Here is a 21,362-nt window from a genome sequence, read left to right on the forward strand (position 1 = left end):
GAGAAAGAGATCGAGGAGAGAGTGTTAAAGAAAGAGAAAGAAAAGGGCAAAAGAACAGGAGGAGAGAAGAAGGCCCTGATCCTTGTTGGCTCTGGTTCCCTGCCGTGGCCTCAGAGCAGATCTCTGAGCTTGGTTAAGGAGGATTTGATCAGGTGCAGGAAACATTACACACGTGGACAAAATTGTTGGTACCCTTCAGTTAATGAAAGAATTAAAGCCGCAAGCGGCGATGATGGCCCTCGCCCCCCGCGCGACCGCCCCCCCATGCGACCGCCTGGGGCCGGCCACCGCCCCCACGCACCATTTTCCCCGCCTGGCCACCCCACGGCCACAATCGGCCCCCCTTCACACAGTTTCTATATAAATGTGTGACCAACACATTATAATGGAGGTCCACGGCGTTGAACCGGCAACCTCGTGCACAATACAGGTATGGTGTAATGGACTTTTTTGCCTCTTTTGAGGTCCACAATGATCTCACCAACTTTCATGCCAATCGGACAAAGTTGTGTTTTTTACCTGTACAGTAGGGGGCGTTATGGAGGTCACTGGCCACATGTTTATAATGGTTCTCTATTCACAGTTTTAATCCGCATAAGTGATTAGAATTTGAGCTTTTTAGTCTGATCCACGTGTCTGTGAGAGGGAATCAAATATGCAGGAAAGCAGTCATATTTTGACAGTGTGGTGTGCATAAACCATAAAGAATATCCCCAAAACATGAATGATTATTGACAATTGACATATGTACATGCTGTATGTGGAGTTTGATGTAATTCGGATGAAAAACCAAGGAGTAGATATAATTCATAGACATGTAAGTCAAAGTGCCAAGTGCCAATTTCTTTTCAATTCATTGCGCCCCTGGTGGCCAACAGTGGAAAATAACCCATGGCCATAATGTAATTTTTTGTTTCTTCTGATGCCACTGATTTATTCCCTGAATTTCGAAGGAATCCGATAATGTTGGCGTTTCACCCCTATGGTAGGGGGCGCTATAGTGTTCATTTTGATTAAAATTAATATTGCATTCCATTCATGCCCCAATCACACATATGTGATGTGAATGTGAGCTCTGTAGGGCAATGCCTGTGGTTGTGAGAGGACATCGAAAAAACAGGAAACGAAGGCATTTTTCGGCGGCAACGTACGGGCGAACCGTGTGGAATTCGGAGAAAACATGTATAAGTTATGAAAACCTATGTCTCTGGATGTGGCATGTGAAATCTGAGCTCATTTGGACCAAAAACCTGAGACTAGTAGCGTTTTGAAAACACGCGGCGAAAAATTTGGCGAATTTTCAATTCAATATAGCCGACTTCCTGTCCGTCCTAGGGCCGCACTATGATTGGCTTTTTTGCTCGTCTCCATGAGCTCAATCACTGGTGTGAATTTCGTCAAGCTAGGGCGAAAAATGCGTGTCGGCTCCCAATTCATTTTAAAATTTTGAATTTTCTGGGTGGCGCTGTCGAGTCAGGGGGCATGGGACATTTTCCCGACACAAATTTAATGAAATTTTTCACCAAGCCGGTCGATTCTATACCCCCATGTGAGACTTTTCGTGAATGTTCAGGGGGTGAAAAATGCGATTGTTTTGGCGGAAAAACGAAGAACAATGTTAATATACAGTGTGACCCTGAGCTGTGTGGCCCTGACTCTATATGAGAGGGGTCTGTGGCTTTGCACCGGCAACCACGTACATAATACAGGTATAGTGTAATTGACTTTTTTGACCCTTTTAATGCCCCCAATTATCTCCCCAAGTTTCATGCCAATCGGACAAAGTTGTGTATTTTACCAATACTATAGGGGGCGCTATAGTGTTCATTTAGATAACAATTAATAGTGCATTCTATTAATACCCTCACATCACACGTGTGATGTGAATTTGAGCTGTGTAGACCAATGCATGTGCGTGTCAGAAATTTTTTAATGATTTTTTTTTTTAGTATTTGCGCCCCTGGTGGCCAACCGTGGACAATGACTCATAACCATAATGTAATTTTTTGTTTCTTCTGAGACCATGAATTGATGCCCCAAATTTCATAGGAATTGGATAATGTTGGCATTTCCCCTTTATGGTAGGGGGCGCTATAGTATTCATTTTGATTAAAATTAATATTGCATTCCATTCGTGCCCCAATTACACATATGTGATGTGAATGTGAGCTCTGTAGGGCAATGCCTGTGGTCGTGAGAGGACATCGAAAAAACAGGAAACGAAGGGGTATTTCGGTGGCGGCGTACGGGCGAACCGTGTAGAATTCGGAGAAAACGTGGATAACTTCTGAAAACCCATGTGTCTGGATGTGGCATGTGAAATCTGAGCTCATTTGGACCAAAAACCTGAGACTAGTAGCGTTTTGAAAACACGCAGCGAAAAATTTGGCAAATTTTCGATTCAATATAGCCGACTTCCTGTCTGTCATAGAGCAGTGCTTCAATTCATGTTTATGCTTGTCCCCTCATTCTCTATCACTGTTCTGATTTTTGTGTGTGTTTTCCAAAATAAACCAGGCTCCTCTCCCATAGGGGTGAAATTTTAGGTGGCGCCGTCGAGTCAGGGGGCATGGGACATTTTCCCGACACCAATTTTATGAAATTTTTCACCAAGCCGGTCGATCCTATACCCCCATGTGAGACTTTTCGTGAATGTTCAGGGGGTGAAAAATGCGATTGTTTTGGCGGAAAAACGAAGAACAATGTTAATATGCAGTGTGGCCCTGAGCTGTGTGGCCCTGACTCTATATGAGAGGGGTCTGTGGCTTTGCACCGGCAACCACGTACATAATACAGGTATAGTGTAATTGACTTTTTTGACCCTTTTAATGCCCCCAATTATCTCCCCAAGTTTCATGCCAATCGGACAAAGTTGTGTATTTTACCAATACTGTAGGGGGCGCTATAGTGTTCATTTTAGATTAACAATTAATAAGTGCCATTCTATTAATACCCTCACATCACACGTGTGATGTGAATTTGAGCTGTGTAGACCAATGCATGTGCGTGTCAGACATTTTTTCAATGATTTTTATTTGGAGTCTATGCGCCCCTGGTGGCCAACCGTGGAAAATGACTCATGGCCATAATGTAATTTTTTGTTTCTTCTGATATCACTGATTTATTCCCCGAATTTCGTAGGAATCCGATAATGTTTGCGTTTCACCCCTATGATAGGGGGCGCTATAGTGTTCATTTTTATTACAATTAATAATCAATTTTATTAATACCCTGATATCACACGTGTGATGTGAATGTGAGCTGTGTAGACCAATGCATGTGCGTGTCAGACATTTTTCAATGATTCTTTTTGGAGTCTTTGCGCCCCTGGTGGCCAAGTGTGAAAAATGGCCTATGCCCGTAATATTATTTTTTGGTCCATGTGATGCCCCCAATTTATTTCCCGAATTTCATAGGAATCCAATAATGTTGGCGATTCACCCCTATGGTAGGGGGCGCTATAGTGTTCATTTTGATTAAAATTAATATTGCATTCCATTCATGCCCCGATCACACATATGTGATGTGAATGTGAGCTCTGTAGGGCAATGCCTGTGGTCGTGAGAGGACATCGAAAAAACAGGAAATGAAGGCGTATTTCGGTGGCGGCGTACGGGCGAACCGTGTGGAATTTGGAGAAAACGTGGATAACTTTTGAAAACCCATGTGTCTGGATGCGGCATGTGAAATCTGAGCTCATTTGGACCAAAAACCTGAGACTAGTAGCGTTTTGAAAACACGCTGCGAATGAAGTGGCGAATTTTTGATCCAAAATGGCCGACTTCCTGTCTGTCATAGAGCAGTGCTTCAATTCATTTTTATGCTTGTCCCCCCATTCTCTATCACTGTTCTGCTTTTTGTGTGTGTTTTCCAAAATAAACCAGGCTCCTCTCCCATAGGGGTGAATTTTTAGGTGGCGCCGTCGAGTCAGGGGGCATGGGACATTTTCCCGACACCAATTTTATGAAATTTTTTGCCGAGCCGGTCGATTCTATACCCCCATGTGAGACTTTTCGTGAATGTTCAGGGGGTGAAAAATGCGATTGTTTTGGCGGAAAAACGAAGAACAATGTTAATATGCAGTGTGGCCCTGAGCTGTGTGGCTCTGACTCTATATGAGAGGGGTCTGTGGCTTTGCACCGGCAACCGTGTACATAATACAGGTATGGTGTAATGGACTTTTTTGACCCTTTTAATGCCCACAATTATCTCCCCAAGTTTCATGCCAATCGGACAAAGTTGTGTATTTTACCAATACTGTAGGGGGCGCTATAGTGTTCATTTAGATAACAATTAATAGTGCATTCTATTAATACCCTCACATCACACGTGTGATGTGAATTTGAGCTGTGTAGACCAATGCATGTGCGTGTCAGAAATTTTTTTATGATTTTTTTTTTAGTATTTGCGGCCCTGGTGGCCAACCGTGGAAAATGACTCATGGCCATAATGTAATTTTTTGTTTCTTCTGATGCCACTGATTTATTCCCCGAATTTCGTAGGAAACCGATAATATTGGCGTTTCACCCCTATGATAGGGGGCGCTATAGTGTTCATTTTTATTACAATTAATAATCCATTTTATTAATACCCTCATATCACACGTGTGATGTGAATTTGAGCTGTGTAGACCAATGCATGTGCGTGTCAGACATTTTTAAATGATTTTTTTTGGAGTCTTTGCGCCCCTGGTGGCCAAGTGTGAAAAATGACCTATGCCCGTAATATTATTTTTTGGTCCACGTCATGCCCCCAATTTATTCCCCGAATTTCGTAGGAATCCGATAATGTTGGCGTTTCACCCCTATGGTAGGGGGCGCTATAGTGTTCATTTTGATTAAAATTAATATTGCATTCCATTCATGCCCCAAACTCGCATATGTGATGTGAATGTGAGCTCTGTAGGGCAATGCCTGTGGTCGTGAGAGGACATCGAAAAAACAGGAAACAAAGGCGTATTTCGGTGGCGGCGTACGGGCGAACCGTGTGGAATTCGGAGAAAACGTGGATAACTTCTGAAAACCCATGTGTGTGGATGTGGCATGTGAAATCTGAGCTCATTTGGACCAAAAACCTGAGACTAGTAGCGTTTTGAAAACACGCTGCGAAAAATTTGGCGAATTTTCGATTCAATATAGCCGACTTCCTGTCCGTCCTAGGGCCACACTATGATTGGCTTTTTTGCTTGTCTGCATGAGCTCTATCACTGGTGTGAATTTCGTCAAGCTAGGGCGAAAAATGCGTGTCGGCTCCCAATTCATTTTAAAATTTTGAATTTTCTAGGTGGCGCTGTCGAGCCAGTGTGCGTGGGTCATTTTCGTGATGCATATTTTCTTGAATTTTTTGCCAAGCCGGTCGATTTGATACCCCCATGTGAGACTTTTCGTTGACGTTCAGGGGGTGAAAATTGCGATCCCAGGGGGGGAAAAAAAATAATAATAATAAGAAGAAGAAACCCAGGAAGAACAATGCCCCTCGCCATCACTTCGTGAGTGGCGAGGGCCAATAAGAAGAAGAAACCCAGGAAGAACAATGCCCCTCGCCATCACTTCGTGAGTGGCGAGGGCCAAAAATTCACAATGGTCATGGAAATAACTTGAATATGACAAAAGTAAAAATAAATAAAAATTATATGAAATATATCTGTATAAGATAAGATAAGATAAGATATGCCTTTATTAGTCCCACAGTGGGGAAATTCCAGTATTGTACCGCACAGTTAAAGAACAGAAGGAAAATGGTACATGCAATAAAACAAGATAATAGATAAATAGCTTAAAATAATTTAAAAAATAGACTTAAAAATAAACTAAAAAAAGACTCTAATGTAACATCTCATAAACCCTTAGTCGTTCAGGTCTGATCCATAGATTCTGAACCCAAAAGGAAAGGTGTTACCATTCCTTACACAGAGGGTGTGTCTAAAAACCTTCAAAGAATTTTCAGACAGTATAAGATTCCTGACTTTTTCAAACCTTCTAACACTTTAAGACAAAAACTGGTTCACCCAAAGGACAAAACCCCGAGCCATAAGCAAAGTAATTTAGTCTTCTCCATTCAGTGTAGTGAGGAGTGCATTGAGCGTTACATTGGAGAAACTAAACAGCTACTCCATAAGAGGATATACCAACACCGGTGTGAGAGTTCCTCTGGACTCCAGTCCGCCGTACATCTCCATGTCAAAGCCACAAACCACCCCTTTGAAGACAGTGAAGTTCAGATCTTAGCCAGAGAAAAGAAATGGTTTGAGAGGGGAGTTAAAGAAGCTATTTTTGTTTGTCTGTTTCCTTAAGCAGGAATGGGGGCCTGAGACATAACCTCTCCCCATCTATAACACCATCCTCACACCACCATTCAAGGGCTGAATAGGATCGTTCCAGGTGAAACTGGAGACAGTAGATGTTTACAGTTTCAGTGTAGTTATTCCCCCCCCCTTCAGTTAGATATAAGGCAGTGGCCACCAGCAATCTGACTCTTACAACGATTTATCCAGTTGACAGATTTTAACTTCATCTTTTGCTATCTATATAATTTAACCAATGAAAGTCAGACACTGCTTTTCAACCATGCTTCAACAGAATTGCTTAAAAAAATGAACTCATGAAACAGGCCTGGACAAAAATGATGGTACCTCTAGAAAAGACTGAAATAACATGACCAAAGGGACATGTTAATCGAAGGTGTGTCCACTAATTAGCATTACAGGTGTCTACAATCTTGTAATCAGTCAGTGGGGATATATATACGGCTACAGGTCGTCACTGTGCTGTTTGGTGACATGGTGTGTACCACACTCAATAAGGACCAGAGGAAGCAAAGGAAAGATTTGTCTCAGGAGACTAGAAAGAAAATTATTGACAAGCATGTTAGAGGTAAAGGTTATAAGACCATCTCCAAGCAGCTAGATGTTCGTTTGATTACAGTTACATATATTGTTCAGAAATGTAAGATCCATGGGACTGTAGCTAACCCCCCTGGACGTGGCCGCAGGAGGAAAATGAATATGACAAATCAAAGAGAGAGATAATACAAATGGTAACAAAAGATCCCAGAAAAAATTCTAAAGAGATTAAAGGTGAACTTCAAGTTCAAGGAACATCAGTGTCAGATCGCACCATCCGTCGTTGTTTGAGCCAAAGTGGACTTCATGGGAGACGACCAATGAGGACACCATTGCTGATAACAAATCATAAAAAAGCCAGATTGTAATTTGCCAAACTACGTGTTGACAAGCCACAAAGCTTCTGGGGGAATGTCCTATGGACAGATGTGACTAAAATAAAACATTTTGCTAAGGCCCATCAGCTCTATGTTCACAGACGGAAAAATGAAGCATATCAAAAAAGAACACTGTCCCTACCGTGAAACATGGAGGAGGCTCTTATATTCTAGGGCTGCTTTGTTGCATCTGGCACAGGTGTCTTGAATCTGTGCAGGGTAAAATGAAATCTCAAGATTATCAAGGGATTCTAGAGAAAAATGTGTTGTCCAGTGTCAGAAATGTTGGTCTCAGTCGCAGGACAATGACCCAAAACACACAGCTGAAAACACCCAAGAATGAGCCCTGACCTGGCTATTGAACGCCAGTCTGGAAAAAGGCACCCTTCAAACCTGAGACAATGGGAGCAGTTTGCTATGAGGAGTGGGCCAAAATACCTCCTGAGAAGTGCAGAAGTTGCATTGACAGTTACAGGAATCGTTTGATTGCAGTTATTAAGTTAAGGGTTCCATCATTTTTGTCCAGGCCTGTTTCATTTTTAAAACATTCGGTTGAAGCATGGTTGCAAAGCAATGTCTGACTTTCATTGGTTAAATTTCATAGAATTTTTATTTATTATTACTTTTGTCAGATTCAAGTTATTTCTGTGACCATTGTGAGTTTTCCTTTCATTAACCGACAGGTGCAATTTTATCCATGTGTATACACTAGCTCTGTAGTGGTCCTCTGCCAGAGCCAGTCAAGCTCTTTGCCTGCTGGATGGTACACTGCTCTATGAGTGTGATGGTCTCCATAAATTAGTAATACACTTTACAAGGACAACAAAATAAAGGAGAAGAAGAAGTAGAAGGCATGGTGTTCGGAATCAGACACTTAGAGTACTAAGCACAACAGCCACAGCTCATTACTACTGCAAAGCATCGCTTTTCTCTCAGCTAGATGTAATAAAAGTACATTTTTTCCGTCTTGTTCCTCTGCTGTGAAGCTTTCACCAATCAGATTCAAATATTAGTTATGATGTTCACTTTGAGAGAGCCTCTCCAGATTGATACACGTGTCAAACTCAATGCAGAGAACCTTAGTCTGGCGTGAGCAGATTAACAGAGGCATTACATTACATTATTTATATTTGCTAAATGCCAGAATAATGGGAGAAGGATTTTTTTAGACTCTTTTTCATTACTTTCTTCAAAGTCAGAAGTTTGCATACATTTCATCAGTATTTGGTAGCATTGCCTTTAAACTGTATAACTTGCTTCCACAAGGTTCTCACAATAATTTTGGCCCATTCCTCCTGACAGAACTGGTCTAACTGAGCCATGTCTGTATGCTGCTTCGCTTACACATACCTTTTCTGGTCTGCCCATACATTTTCAATAGTATTAAGATCAGGGCTTTTTGATGACCACTCTAAAATATTGACTTTGTTATCCTTAACTCATTTTGTAACCAGTTTGGCAGTATGCTCATTGTCTATTTGGAAAATCCATTTGCGCCCAAGTTTTAACTTTCTGGCTGATGTCTTGAGATGTTGCTTCAGTATTTCCACATAATGTTCTATCCTCATGATGCCATCTATTTTGTGAATTGCACCAGTCCCTCCTGCAGCAAAACAACTCCACAACATGATGCTGCCACCCCCGTATTTAACAGTTGGGATGGTGTTCTCAGGTTTGGAAGCTTCCCCCTTTTTCCTCCAAAAGTAATGATGCACAATATGGCCAAACAGTGTAATTTTAGTTTCATCAGACCACAGGACATGCCTCAAAAAATAAGGTCTCTGTCCCTGTGTGCATTTACAACATTTCTTTTGGAGTAATGGCTTCTTCCTGGCAGAGTTGGTACAGTAGTCATTTCACTGTGGATAATGACACACTTACCAGCTTCAGCCAGCATCTTTAGAAGGTTATTTGGGTTGTTAAGTACATTTCAGACCAAAGCACGTTGTTCTCTGGGACACAGAACCCATCTCCTTCCTGAGCGGTATGATGGCCGGATATTCCCATGATATTTATGCTTGTGTATAATAGTTTTAACAGATGAATGTGGCACCTTCAAGCATATGGAGGCTGTGTGTTTCAGGTGTGTCTCTAATTAACTCAATTGGTGTCACTAAGCTTCAGAAGCTTCCAAAGATGTGACATCATTATCTGGATTTTCCCACAGGGTTTAAACACACAGTAATCTCTATGTAAACTTCTGACTTTGGAGAAAGTAATGGAAATTTCTCTCTGATTATTCTGGCATTTAGCAAATATAAATAATTTTGGCAATCCTAATCGACCTAAAACAGGAAAAGTTTAGTCTGATTTCATGTCAGACAAAAAAGCATATGAGTCTTTTTACAAAGTGACTGTGAACTTCTGGTTTCAACTGTAGGTGTGTATTCAGCTTTTGTGATTATAGCTCCTGCTGTAAACAACAGTTATTTCTACACTGCACACCTACAGTAGTTGTGTGCTGCCAATCTGTCGACAAACCAAGCTCATTCTCCACATCTGGGAAGGCTCGTAAAGTGTCCATTTATTAGTAACATACAAACAAATCAAAAAGCATAAGAGTGTAATTTACTGACTGACTTGATGTGAGAAGGCTCCAATAGATCATGACACACCAAGGAGTCACCAGGTCTGGTTTTATGTATTTTGCTTCCTCTTTGGTCAAATGAGTTCACATCAAATAAAGTTTAGTGAGAGCGCATTACCTCTGGGGACAAACGCTAGTGAATACATCAAACCCACAAAGCCCCGACAAGGTGTAAAGAGGCCGCAAAAGTCAAATAAAGACCTTAGCTTACTTCAGAATGTTAAAGTCAGGAAGATTTTAACTTAAAAAATAGTGGTACATGTAAAAAAAAAAAACACAAATAAAAGAGTAAACAGTGATTCAAGATATTTTCAGGGACTTTTGAGTTCTGAAAATTCTTTACTTGTCCAGCCAGAACCACACGCTTTGACAAAACTTGATGAGAGGACCTGGACCCATATCCTGTCCCCTCTATTTGTGAAGGCATGATTGACAGGTGGATTAACTAGTTAGAGAGACGCAAGGCCTGTTTGAGTAAAAAACAACAAACATGGCGGCATACACGTAAAAAAAAGACACAGATGAGTGCAGTATGAACAATGGAAGTGTAACCTTTGATTTATTTGACTTATATTATTTTGTGTATCAACATTAATTTGGGATTAGTATTTTGTTTATTACTTTGTACCTATTTTATTAACAATTAATATTTATGTATTATATTATGTTTGGGTAAACTACATTTACTTTAATAATAATGTTGGTTTCAATTGTTGCAGTGCAGCGCATTTGGGGAGCGCACTGAGAAATGAGAAATGTGACAGTGTGTGAACGTGCACGGGGTGTGCACGTGTTGAGAAGTTGGGTTGTTGAATAAATACTAGCTGTGCACTGTCCTGCCATGTTGATGTATTTTAGCAAGGAAAACAGCAAGAAGATACATTATATTATACCTAACTGTAAACCACCATACCCACAGCCTCAAGAGACTGGTGAGACCAACATATTAGGGTTACAGACTGGTGGCAGCGGTGGGATTCTTGCTAGTTTTTGTCTATGCTACCTAGCCAAGGCAGTCAGCTAGCTTCGGCAGTAGATAATTTGTCTGGGAAATACCAGATCGCTGACTACAGATATTTTTCATGCAGACCCAGAGTTTCCACTTGTCTTAGCTGGACAGTGTTTTCAGTATGGCACAGCAACAACAGCAGCAACTGCAGCCAGACAACGATGTTGAGGACAACGACGCATGTGCTAATGGCGATGCCGGTGTGGCCGGCGCAGCTCCGCAGGAGCGGAACACTTCAAAGACTATAGTTCATTATCAAGTGGACTGCCACATTTCTCGGTGCGTTTTCCAAATACGCTGCACCGCAACAATTGGAACCAACATTATTATTAAAGTAAATGTAGTTTACCCAAACATAATATAATAAATAAATATTAAGTGTTAATAAAATAAGTACAAAGTAATAAACAAACTACTAATGTCCCAAATTAATGTTAACACACAAAATAATATAAGTCAAATAAATCTAATCTTTATCTCAGGTAAAAGAAGTGACAGATTTAGTTCTGAATGAGACAGAGACTTGGAGAGGAGATGTGTTTTGCATTTGAGAAACACATGACACAAATGAGTGCCTGTGGTTGGACCGTCTCAAGTTAGGACGGAGGATATCTGGACTGGCTGCTCAGGCAAGAAGATTCCTGTAACTGATCTGTAAGTGTCACTGAAATACCGATCAAGTTCATTTTGATTTAGAAATATTTTAGTTGAAATTATTCTAATTTATATGGATAAAAACAACTCACACAACTCTTTATTTACTAAGCTAGAACTACAACAGGTGAGCTGGTTTGTGCTGTTAAATAAGTCCCTCTCAAATAACAATACAGTCACAAGCTAGCTAGCAATAGTTTTGTTTTGTTTTTTTCAGTTAGTCACTCTCACCATTTTGTTGAAAATCAAACTCCTAAACAGGACCATGGATGCTTGGATTGATCACAGGCTCCTGGAAGTGTGTTGTGTAAATCCATTTTGTTTTTTTTTCTTAGGTTTTCAGGCAATCTTAAAACTTTTTGCAGTGTTTGCTCATGTGTACATTATGTCACTAGGGAAATTGCTCATGATGTCACTGCAAAGTTTGGGATCGACAGATAGAAGCAAGGCTGTTCATCTGAGCACCACCAACACTCATGCACACGCACAATATTCATATTTGGCAGTGTGGGTGAAGTGTCTTGCTCAAGGGTCCAATCAAACCTCCGCTCTTCAAGTTGGTGAACGAGTGCTCTAAACACTGAGCCACCGCCTTCAGTAACGCTGCAGCCTATTCTCCACTGACCTGTGCACACACACCATCTGCACATTTAATGGGGCAAAGGAACTAGAGGAGTGAGCACAGAGGGCAAGATGAAGCCGAAACAGGTCATCTACCCTCACGCACCTTTAACCATTATTCAGGCCCTTCAGCCACTTTTGTACATCTCAGCATCAGTGGCATCTAAAATAAACACCTCACTGCTCACTTTCTGTAATTGTATGCATGAAAAGGTGCCGTGCATGTGTCAGAGCAAACTGTTACATCTCACCCTAAACCACACAAGCCATAAGCCACAAGGTGCTGTTTCTGTCTCTTCACTATAACATTGTTCCACTTATGCAGACTCAGCTGTGAGAAGCAGGGGGCGCTACCTCACCTACTGTGTTCAAACTCAAATACAACCCGAACAACTCTCATCTTTCCCATTGATGATCGTAAATGTTTTCAGAGGTGGGTAGAGTAGCGTGGTTTAAGTTAAGTCCTAGTATTTATCTAGTTAAATTCTCACCCTCTCATTCAACTTTTTCTTAGTTCTATAGTTCATTCACCGGTTAATCGACTAAATAACTGAAGGCCCACAGCCCTAATAGTTGAGTCCTGGTTTAGACCTTATGTAGTCCTAGTTTAGTCCTTGGGCTTCCACATGTTTAAACTAAAATAGATGAAGACCATAAAGTGTGTCAAACCTCTGTCATCCAACTCTCTGATTGGTTAATCTGCCTGTCAATCAATTCACGGTCTCTGCAGTCGGGGAGACAGTATACAGTTCCAGACACAGTTGTCTTTGTAAATTTTTGTCAGCCAGGAAAGGTATTGGGACCCTTTTGCTATTATAGATTTGAATATTTACTCATGATATAGTCTTAGTTTAGATTGAGGTTAGTCCTAATTTCTTCTTGGTTTCCTTAGTACGGTGCTTGATTTTGTCCTTGGTCTATAGTCCTTGTTTTGAATGTTTACTCAGGATATACATACATAGACACAATTGTTGGTACCCTTCAGTCAATGAAAGAAAAACTCTCAATGGTCACAGAAATAACTTGAATCTGACAAAAGTAATAATAAATAACAATTCTATGAAATTTAACCAATGAAAGTCAGACATTGCTTTTCATCCATGCTTCAACAGAATAATTTGAAAAAATAAACTCATGAAACAGGCGTTGACAAAAATTATGGTACCCTTAACTTAATATTTTGTTGCATAACCTTTTGAGGCAATCACTGTAATCCAGTGCTTCTTAATTATTTTCTATCATGCCCCCCCCATAAATTATTATTATTATTATTATTATTATTATTAAATAATTTAATTATTTTTATTTATGTTTTATTTTATCCTTATTTGAACTACACATATTGTTGGAACAACTGATTGAACCATTTGATAATGAAAAAAATAAAATAAAATATAATGAAATTTAATTAAATATAAAAAAAAATAATAATAATTAAATAAACATCAAATGAATAAATTCAAATTAAATAAATGTCAAATTAAAACAAGCAATTTAGCAATTTGATACGCCACCTTATATGATGCTAACAGAGCTCCCTGGTTTAAGTGACATTCACAAAGCGGGATGATTGTTGTTTATATTTGGCACGTTTACGCTGAAAAAACTCCAGTGTCTTATCAGCGCGACTGAGGTGTAATGAGGTGGCGGATTAATTTATTTGGCTTCATACTGTCTGCTGCCAACATTTTCAGACACAGCAGACACTGGTCTGTCCTTGTGTCCCTCCGGAGTCACAGTGAAGCCAAGTGCTAACTACTCTTCCTCAGACTTCCTCGTCTTACTTTTCAGGTGACTTTCGTGTGTCTCATTACCTCCGTCTATCTCCGCCTTTCTTTTCATCCCTGTTAAAATGTTTTCCATAGTGACTATTTAGCAAAAGTATTTCTTGTTCACTGCCCTGTGTCACGATCTGTTCGCTCTCTCCTGTTCTTTGCTGCGTGCACACTGCGTACGCGCTACCTACAGTACTACAGTGTCATACGCTTTCTGACACTGGCCAGCACATTTCTCTCTAGAATCCTTTGAGTCTTTGAGTTTTAAGATTTCATTGTACCCTGCACAGATTCAAGATATCCTGTGCCAGATGCAGCAAAGCAGCCCCAGAACATAAAAGAGCCTGAACATAGAGCTGATGGGCCTTGGCAAAAAGTTCCATTTTTGTCACATCTGTCCATACAACATTCTCCCAGAAGCTTTCTGGCTTATCAACATGTAGTTTGGCAAATTCCAATCTGGCTTTATTATGATTTGTTTTCAACAATGGTGTCCTCCTTGGTCGTCTCCCATTAAGTCCACTTTGGCTCAAACCATCACGGATGGTGCGATCTGACACTGATGCCTTGAGCTTGAAGTTCACTTTTAAGCTCTTTAGATGTTTTTCTGGGCTCTTTTGTTACCATTCGTGTTATCCGTCTCTTTGATTTGTCATCAATTTTCCTCCTGCGACCACGTCCAGGGAGGTTGGCTACAGTTCCATGGATCTTAAATTGCTGAATAATATGTACAACTGTAGCCACAGGAACATCGAGCTGCTTGGAGATGGTCTTATAGCCTTTACCTTTAACATGCTTGTCTATAAGGTTTTTTTTTCTAATCTCCTGAGACATCTGTTTCGTTTGCTTCCTCTGGTCCATGTTGAGTGTGACCATATCACCAAACAGCACAGTGATGACCTGTAGCCCTATATATAGGCCATAGGTTGCAGTAACATGTCCCTTTGGTCACATTATTTTCAGTCTTTTCTAGGGGTGCCATCATTTTTGTCCAGGCCTGCTTTTTTAAGCAATTCTCTTGAAGCATGGTTGAAAAGCAATGTCTGACTTTCATTGGTTAAATTCCATAGAATTTTTTATTTATTACTACTTTTGTCAACAGGGTATCAACAATTTTGTCCAGGTGTGTAGTTCTGGTTCAGACCTGGTTTAGACCTGATTTCTTCTTGGTGTCCTTTGTGTAGTGCTTGTTTCGTCTTTGGTGTAGTCAAGGTTTTGAATTTGTTTAGTCCTGGGTGTTTTGGTAGTGATGGGCAAGATCTATGATATTGATATGCTGACACTGACTAAGGTTTCAAAAAGTATTGATTTTTATGCAAAAATATGAATAGTTAAAATGTAGTTTTTGGGTAACAAAAACCCAAAAACTACATTCCCCTTCTAGGATGACTGGCTAAGGGGGTTTGGGCGCTGCAGAGCACTGGTCTCATCGGTTCTAGTATCAATTGCTGTGTTTGTAGCTATTTTAACCTTGTGTGGATGCTGTTGTATTCCTTGTCTTCGTTCCCTGATCAATAGGTTAATAACCGCTGCCATCTCACCCGCACCTGAGGACAAAGGGGTGCAGATGTACCTATTGGAGGGCAGTGATGACGAGAACCCTGAAGGAGCACTTCCAAATCACAGTTCGATAAACAGGAGGGAATGATGGATTCAAAATATATATTCAAGTATATTATGTTATCTCACTGTTCATTTTAAAGGTACTGTAATGTAATGTTCACTCTTTATTTAGTCATTATATTCAACTATGTAAACTATGTAATCTGCACTAATGTTTGTTCTTGAGTCTTGCACAAAATGTCTTTTGAAAGTGCAGGATCCCACGGGAAGAAGGTCACTGTGAAACCTAAAACAGAAACATCATGGGATGTTTTGTGCGAAGGGAAAGAGTGACCTTGTGGAAATGCAAAAACAGAATATATTTCTCTGTGAATTTCGTCATATGTTTTTACACTGCTTGCAAAGTATACGCCCCCCCCACCACCCTTCAGATGTGTATGTAACTAGGGTTCCCTAACTTTAATAAAAGAGGTGAAAGACGGTCTGGGCCCCAGAGAGGGTGGTGGTTTGTAACTGGGGTTTTTTGCCTCTCCGCTCTTTCTCCTCAATATTGAGACAAAATAATCTCTCTTGTCTTCTCTTCTCTTTTGAACTCTAATATAGGTTGTGAACCTATCATTTATAATTTAGTTTATCTGCACTTGCATTCACATTTGCTGTAAAGGAGTTTAAATACTTTTTAATACAAAACTTTATGTATCGGTATTAGTGTTGTCATGATATTAAAATTTCAAACTTGATTTCAATACTAAGGAATAGACTCATTGCTCAATGCCAATTATGATACTATGATGATAATACAAAACACCCTTTCTTTAAACTATAGAATGTGATTTTCAGCATTAAATGGCAGTACTTTCTTTTATATTCCCATGTGGCCTTAAATCAGTGTAATCCCTCAGTGGTCCAGGTAGGTTCCATAGTGGTTCATGGGCGTATACTAGTCTGTGTGGTCTTATACTTGCTCAGATACTGCATAGCTCTTATAGTATCAATACCTTCTCAAATTAGTATCTAGTTTTAGTATCGATTAATATCAGATTTTCAATGCTTCTGGCAACCCTAATTGGTATTGGTCTGATGTGCCATACTATTACTTGGTATTGGATTGAAACAAAAATAACTGGTATCGCTCATCAACAGTCCTTGGTTAGACCTCGTGTAGTCTTTGTAATCACATTGATTCAGATTTAGTTCAAAGCTGCTACTTTCCATTGTAGAGAGCGGATCTTGTGCAGATGCCTCGAGTTGAAACATTGTGTGGCTTGTGTAGTGTCTGCACAGGAAGAGCTGACTGCTGCGGTGGGGAGCCATTGTTTCCATGTGACTCTGCTGTAAACAACATTTTCCCTTGGCCTCAAAACACGGCCTGTGGCGCTCCCCTGGGCCACTTCAATTTGTCAAGGAAACACCCGATATGAAGCTGTGATAGATGCAAATCTCTTCACTGGCCAAAGTGTCCAGCCAGGCTGAAGCTTGATGCTGATACACACTGATAAAGTAGGTTGTTTGTCACATAAGGGGTGGAGCTAGGACTAATAATAATAATAATGGCTTACACTTGTAATGTGCTTTACAGGCTTGTCAAAGCCTCTCAAAGCGCTACACTATAGTCATTATTCATTCATTTCCACACTTAGTGATGGTAAGCTACTATCGTAGCCACAGCTGCCCTGGGGCAGACTGACGGAAGCGAGGCTGCCAATCTGCGCCATCGGCCCCTCTGACCACCACCTATCATTAGCACACACATCACTTTCATACTAGGCAATGTGGGTGAAGTGTCTTGCCTAAGGACACAATGACATAACTTGGTCTGAGCGGGACTCAACCCTGCGACCTTCGGGTTGGGGGACCAACACTCTAACCACTGAGCCACTGTCGCCCCAAAACTACAACAAGGACTGTTGGTCATAGGTGCGTTCAAAGATTTTCAGAGTTAGAATATAGTCTTTTTTTCATGTTTTTTTATGTCATTTTGTTTGCAGAAAACACTATTTTTAAGTTGGATTTTAGAATGAGTTAGTATCAAAAATCAGATACTAATCTATACTAAAATTAATATCAAAACTAGGTACTCATTTGAGCAAGTTGATACTAAAAAAAATCACATTTATAGGACAGAAATGAACATTTCCTGAATATCTTTAGAGCTTCTTCCTGAACTGTATAAGAACAATTATGAAACCGCATAGACTAGTATACACCCATGGACCACTATGGAACCTACTTGGATCACTGAGGGATTACACATTTATAAGACCACCTGGGGATAAAAAAGAAAGTACTACCATTTAATGTTGGAAAGAACTGAAACTGAAGTTTAGTAACTGATTTTTGATACTTTTGACAACCCTAACATGACATCACAAGGTGGAACAGAGTATTTTTAGCTTTGGGAACACAGACAGCCAAGTGATAAATGGTCACTCAAACATGTGTGAATGAAACAAAACACAACTCCAGGTATGTTTTTGAAGAGGTAATAACATGTTTAAAAGCTCATGAAAGTCAATTTTATGTAATATAGAACTTTAGACTTAAAAAAAAAAAAAAACTATGATCTTATACTCTGTAACACCTGCTGATTTGTTCATATGACTTTAATCTTTTGCAGTGACCTTTTGTTCTGCTTATGAGCGTGCAGCACATGTATCTCTTGCTCTGGGTGACATCTATATGCACTTTTTGGGTTTTCTTCATCTCAGGTCTGAAGCAGAGGTGTTAAAACGCCCCACCACAGCTCTTCTCTACTTCACATGCATCTCCGCCTCGCACTCACAGTCTAGTACATGTGGTCAGTGTGTGTGCAAACTGCAGATGCAGTGTGGGTGCAAACCACTGTCCACAAACAAAAGAACCGACTCTGTGAAACGCTTTGCACATTTATGAGGCAACTTCACATACATTCTATGAGGTATGAACTGCTAACACATAACATATTTAGATCACCATATTACTTTTTGCGAAAAACAACATCAACATATTTAATTAGTTTTAATTTCATTTTTGAGTCCCCCGTCCCTTCATTCGACTTTCAGAGGACTATTACAACACAATCGATCCCTAGATTCCTAGATTACTCAAACATACATGGATGACATCTAAAACCTCTTCAGGCATGCTTTGATAAGGGAACAAGGTTATAACAGGGTAGAAAGCTCCAAAACGTCATTATGCATAACACCCCTTCTTTGAATCAGGTTCACATCTGCCATCTTCTAGTAAAAAACAAAATTAAACAAAATTGAATAAACTTGAATAAACAGATGGTAGCTTTAAAGTAAGAGTGACAGGACAGTGACAGAAATTGACAAATTTTTTGACCATTTTTGGTGTTCAGAGAAAGTACGTGCAAATGACTTTGTTCTAGTGAAAGACCGCCATCGAGGGTTTCATCTCTATACTCAAGTGTGTGAAAGTGTGATCTGTCTGTTCCATTATCCCCTACACTACGCCCACACATTGGCCCACATTCAAACCGTCTACTTACCTGGAGGAGTAAAAAATCAACCCAGAAGTCTTCAGCACAGCGTTTAAATCCACAGACCATCACTGGAAATTGTGTTTACTATGAACATTTATGAGGAACTATTTCAAAGACTGATTCAATATTTCACTTGTTTAGTGAACTTTGATATAGAACTTTTGAATGTTTTAAATGGACCTGTGCAGGTATTTTGTTTGTTTGTATTGCAAATATTTTATATGTGTTTGTTTATTTTGACAGGGAGTTGGATACTGTTGGGTCCCTGTAAGATCAATAAATTGAAACACTATAGAGTTAGCATGATGGCTGCTGTTGCAAAAATGTTGTTACTTCCTTAAAAACATATCCAGAGTTATGTTTTGTTTCATCCACACATGTTTGAGTAACCCTTTATAGTTACACTGTCAACATCTCATCTCAAAATGTTCCATTCCATCTTGTGATGTCATGAAGCAGTAGTCTTCAAGTTAACAACTCCTTTTGCCTTTACTTCAGTAGAGATTGGCAATTCCAGGGCTGAAATTATCCAAATGATTCTAGTGAAGGTGTATGGAGTTTAAAAACACAGTGGAGCACTTCCTGTATTGCCACATGACATTACAAGGTGGAACAGAGTGTTTTCAGTTTGAGAGAAGAACTGCAGGATATGTGTGTTAAACATGTGAATGAAAAAAACAAACAAACACAACTCCTGGTATGAGGAAACATTATAATATACATCAGAAAATTAAAAAAAAAGTTTTAAAACATTAAATACAAAGTCCAAATTGACCCACAGCACATTTAAAAACCTATACAAATTGAAATAAAGCATGGCATGTTCACTCACTCATACTCATCTCATTCAAGAATTCATTCAACAGCTGGTTGAAGTTTTTCAGTGATATCTTCAAATGATAATTTCAGCTCTAAATTTAAGCGAAAGCATGCTCACTTTTGAATCATTTGAATGTTTTGTTTGTTTTCATAAACGAGGCTAAACCCCTACATTTATTCCATGGATGAGCCCCAAAATGTTTACAGTTGCCCACCAATGCACTGACTGTACCTGCAACCGACAAAACAACAGTTGTACTTTGCAAACGACATGATCTAATCTTTAGCTGAACATGCATTTCAAAACCCCAAAGCTTGTATCTCTCTCCAGTGTTATGCAGAAAATAGGCTACCCCTACACAATTGCATAACTCTGACCTATAATCCACCACAAGCGTCGAGAAGAACACAGGCAGGATGGAAAGTGTTGGTCTGTGGGCACGACTCTGCTAACATGGCCCTGCTAGCACAGCTCTACTAGCACGGCTCTCCAACAGTACAGCTGTGGGTGATACACAGGATGACAGGCCTAAATACAAAGATGGAGGTTTGATGTGTGCAGCTTCTCACCTGCAAGAGTCAGGTGTAGATGTATGACTGCTGTTCAGTTTCTCTTTGTGTTTGCTCCATTTGTCAATCTATATAAACCAGGGGTCAGCAGCACAGTGCTCGCAGGCACCAGGTCGCCCCCAAGGACCACACAAGTCGCCTGCCGGCTGGTTCTAAAAATAGCACAACTCACTAATGAGCTGAATGTAAAATTTAATTTTATTATGTTGCTCTTTTTTTAATCACCCATGCATTTATATATATTTAAAAATGACAATATCTTAAAAATATGTTCATTATACTAGTCAGTTCAAAGGTTAATATTGTGCGCATGACAAAACCAGTGCTCCGCTCGCGAGCGCTGTGTAGATCCATACTGAATGCAGTTACCCCAAAAACATGGCAGAAAAATGATCACTTTCACAACTACTTTTACAACTGTAAAAGAAACCTGCGTATGTCTCTTCTGCTGAGCGACTCTGGTGCCGGCAAAGCGGCACAATGTGGAGAGACGTGTCACAAAAGCTTCATGCTAACTCTCCAAGGGGATAGTTTTTTTGCACTACGGGCAGAAAAAGTCCTGAGCTAAAAGCAGATTTGGGTAAACAACAGGCTTTTTTCATGAGGCCAACGAAAAAGTCACAAAAAGCAAATGAGTTTTATTTAAAAATATGTAAGTTGATTTTTTTTTTTTTTTTAACATAACTTTTTGAAACAAATGTTTTGTTTCAAAAAGGTTTGTCCGTGGCTGGTGAAAATGGGCCACTTTTCCTATGAGATGTAGTGATGTAAGTGATCATCTAAAAATTTTACAATTACTAAGATTAATAAAGTTAAAATGCTTAATATTGATATCTGTTTCCCACCTTGCTGTCATTGTTGAGCATTATGAGAAATGATGAGTGATGATGAGTGTCTTCACATAGATGATTATCTTTAATCATTATTAATAATGTAGAACTAAGGACAAACTGAGCAAATGTGTTATTTCAGAAGAGCCTTCATATGACTCTGCCCATGAAGTAGGTCTCAGCTTCAAAAAGGTTGGTGACCCCTGATATAAACCTAGCTAGCTCTCAA

Source organism: Periophthalmus magnuspinnatus, chromosome 3, assembly GCF_009829125.3.
Source record: "Periophthalmus magnuspinnatus isolate fPerMag1 chromosome 3, fPerMag1.2.pri, whole genome shotgun sequence".
Classification (NCBI taxonomy): Eukaryota; Metazoa; Chordata; class Actinopteri; order Gobiiformes; family Gobiidae; genus Periophthalmus; species Periophthalmus magnuspinnatus.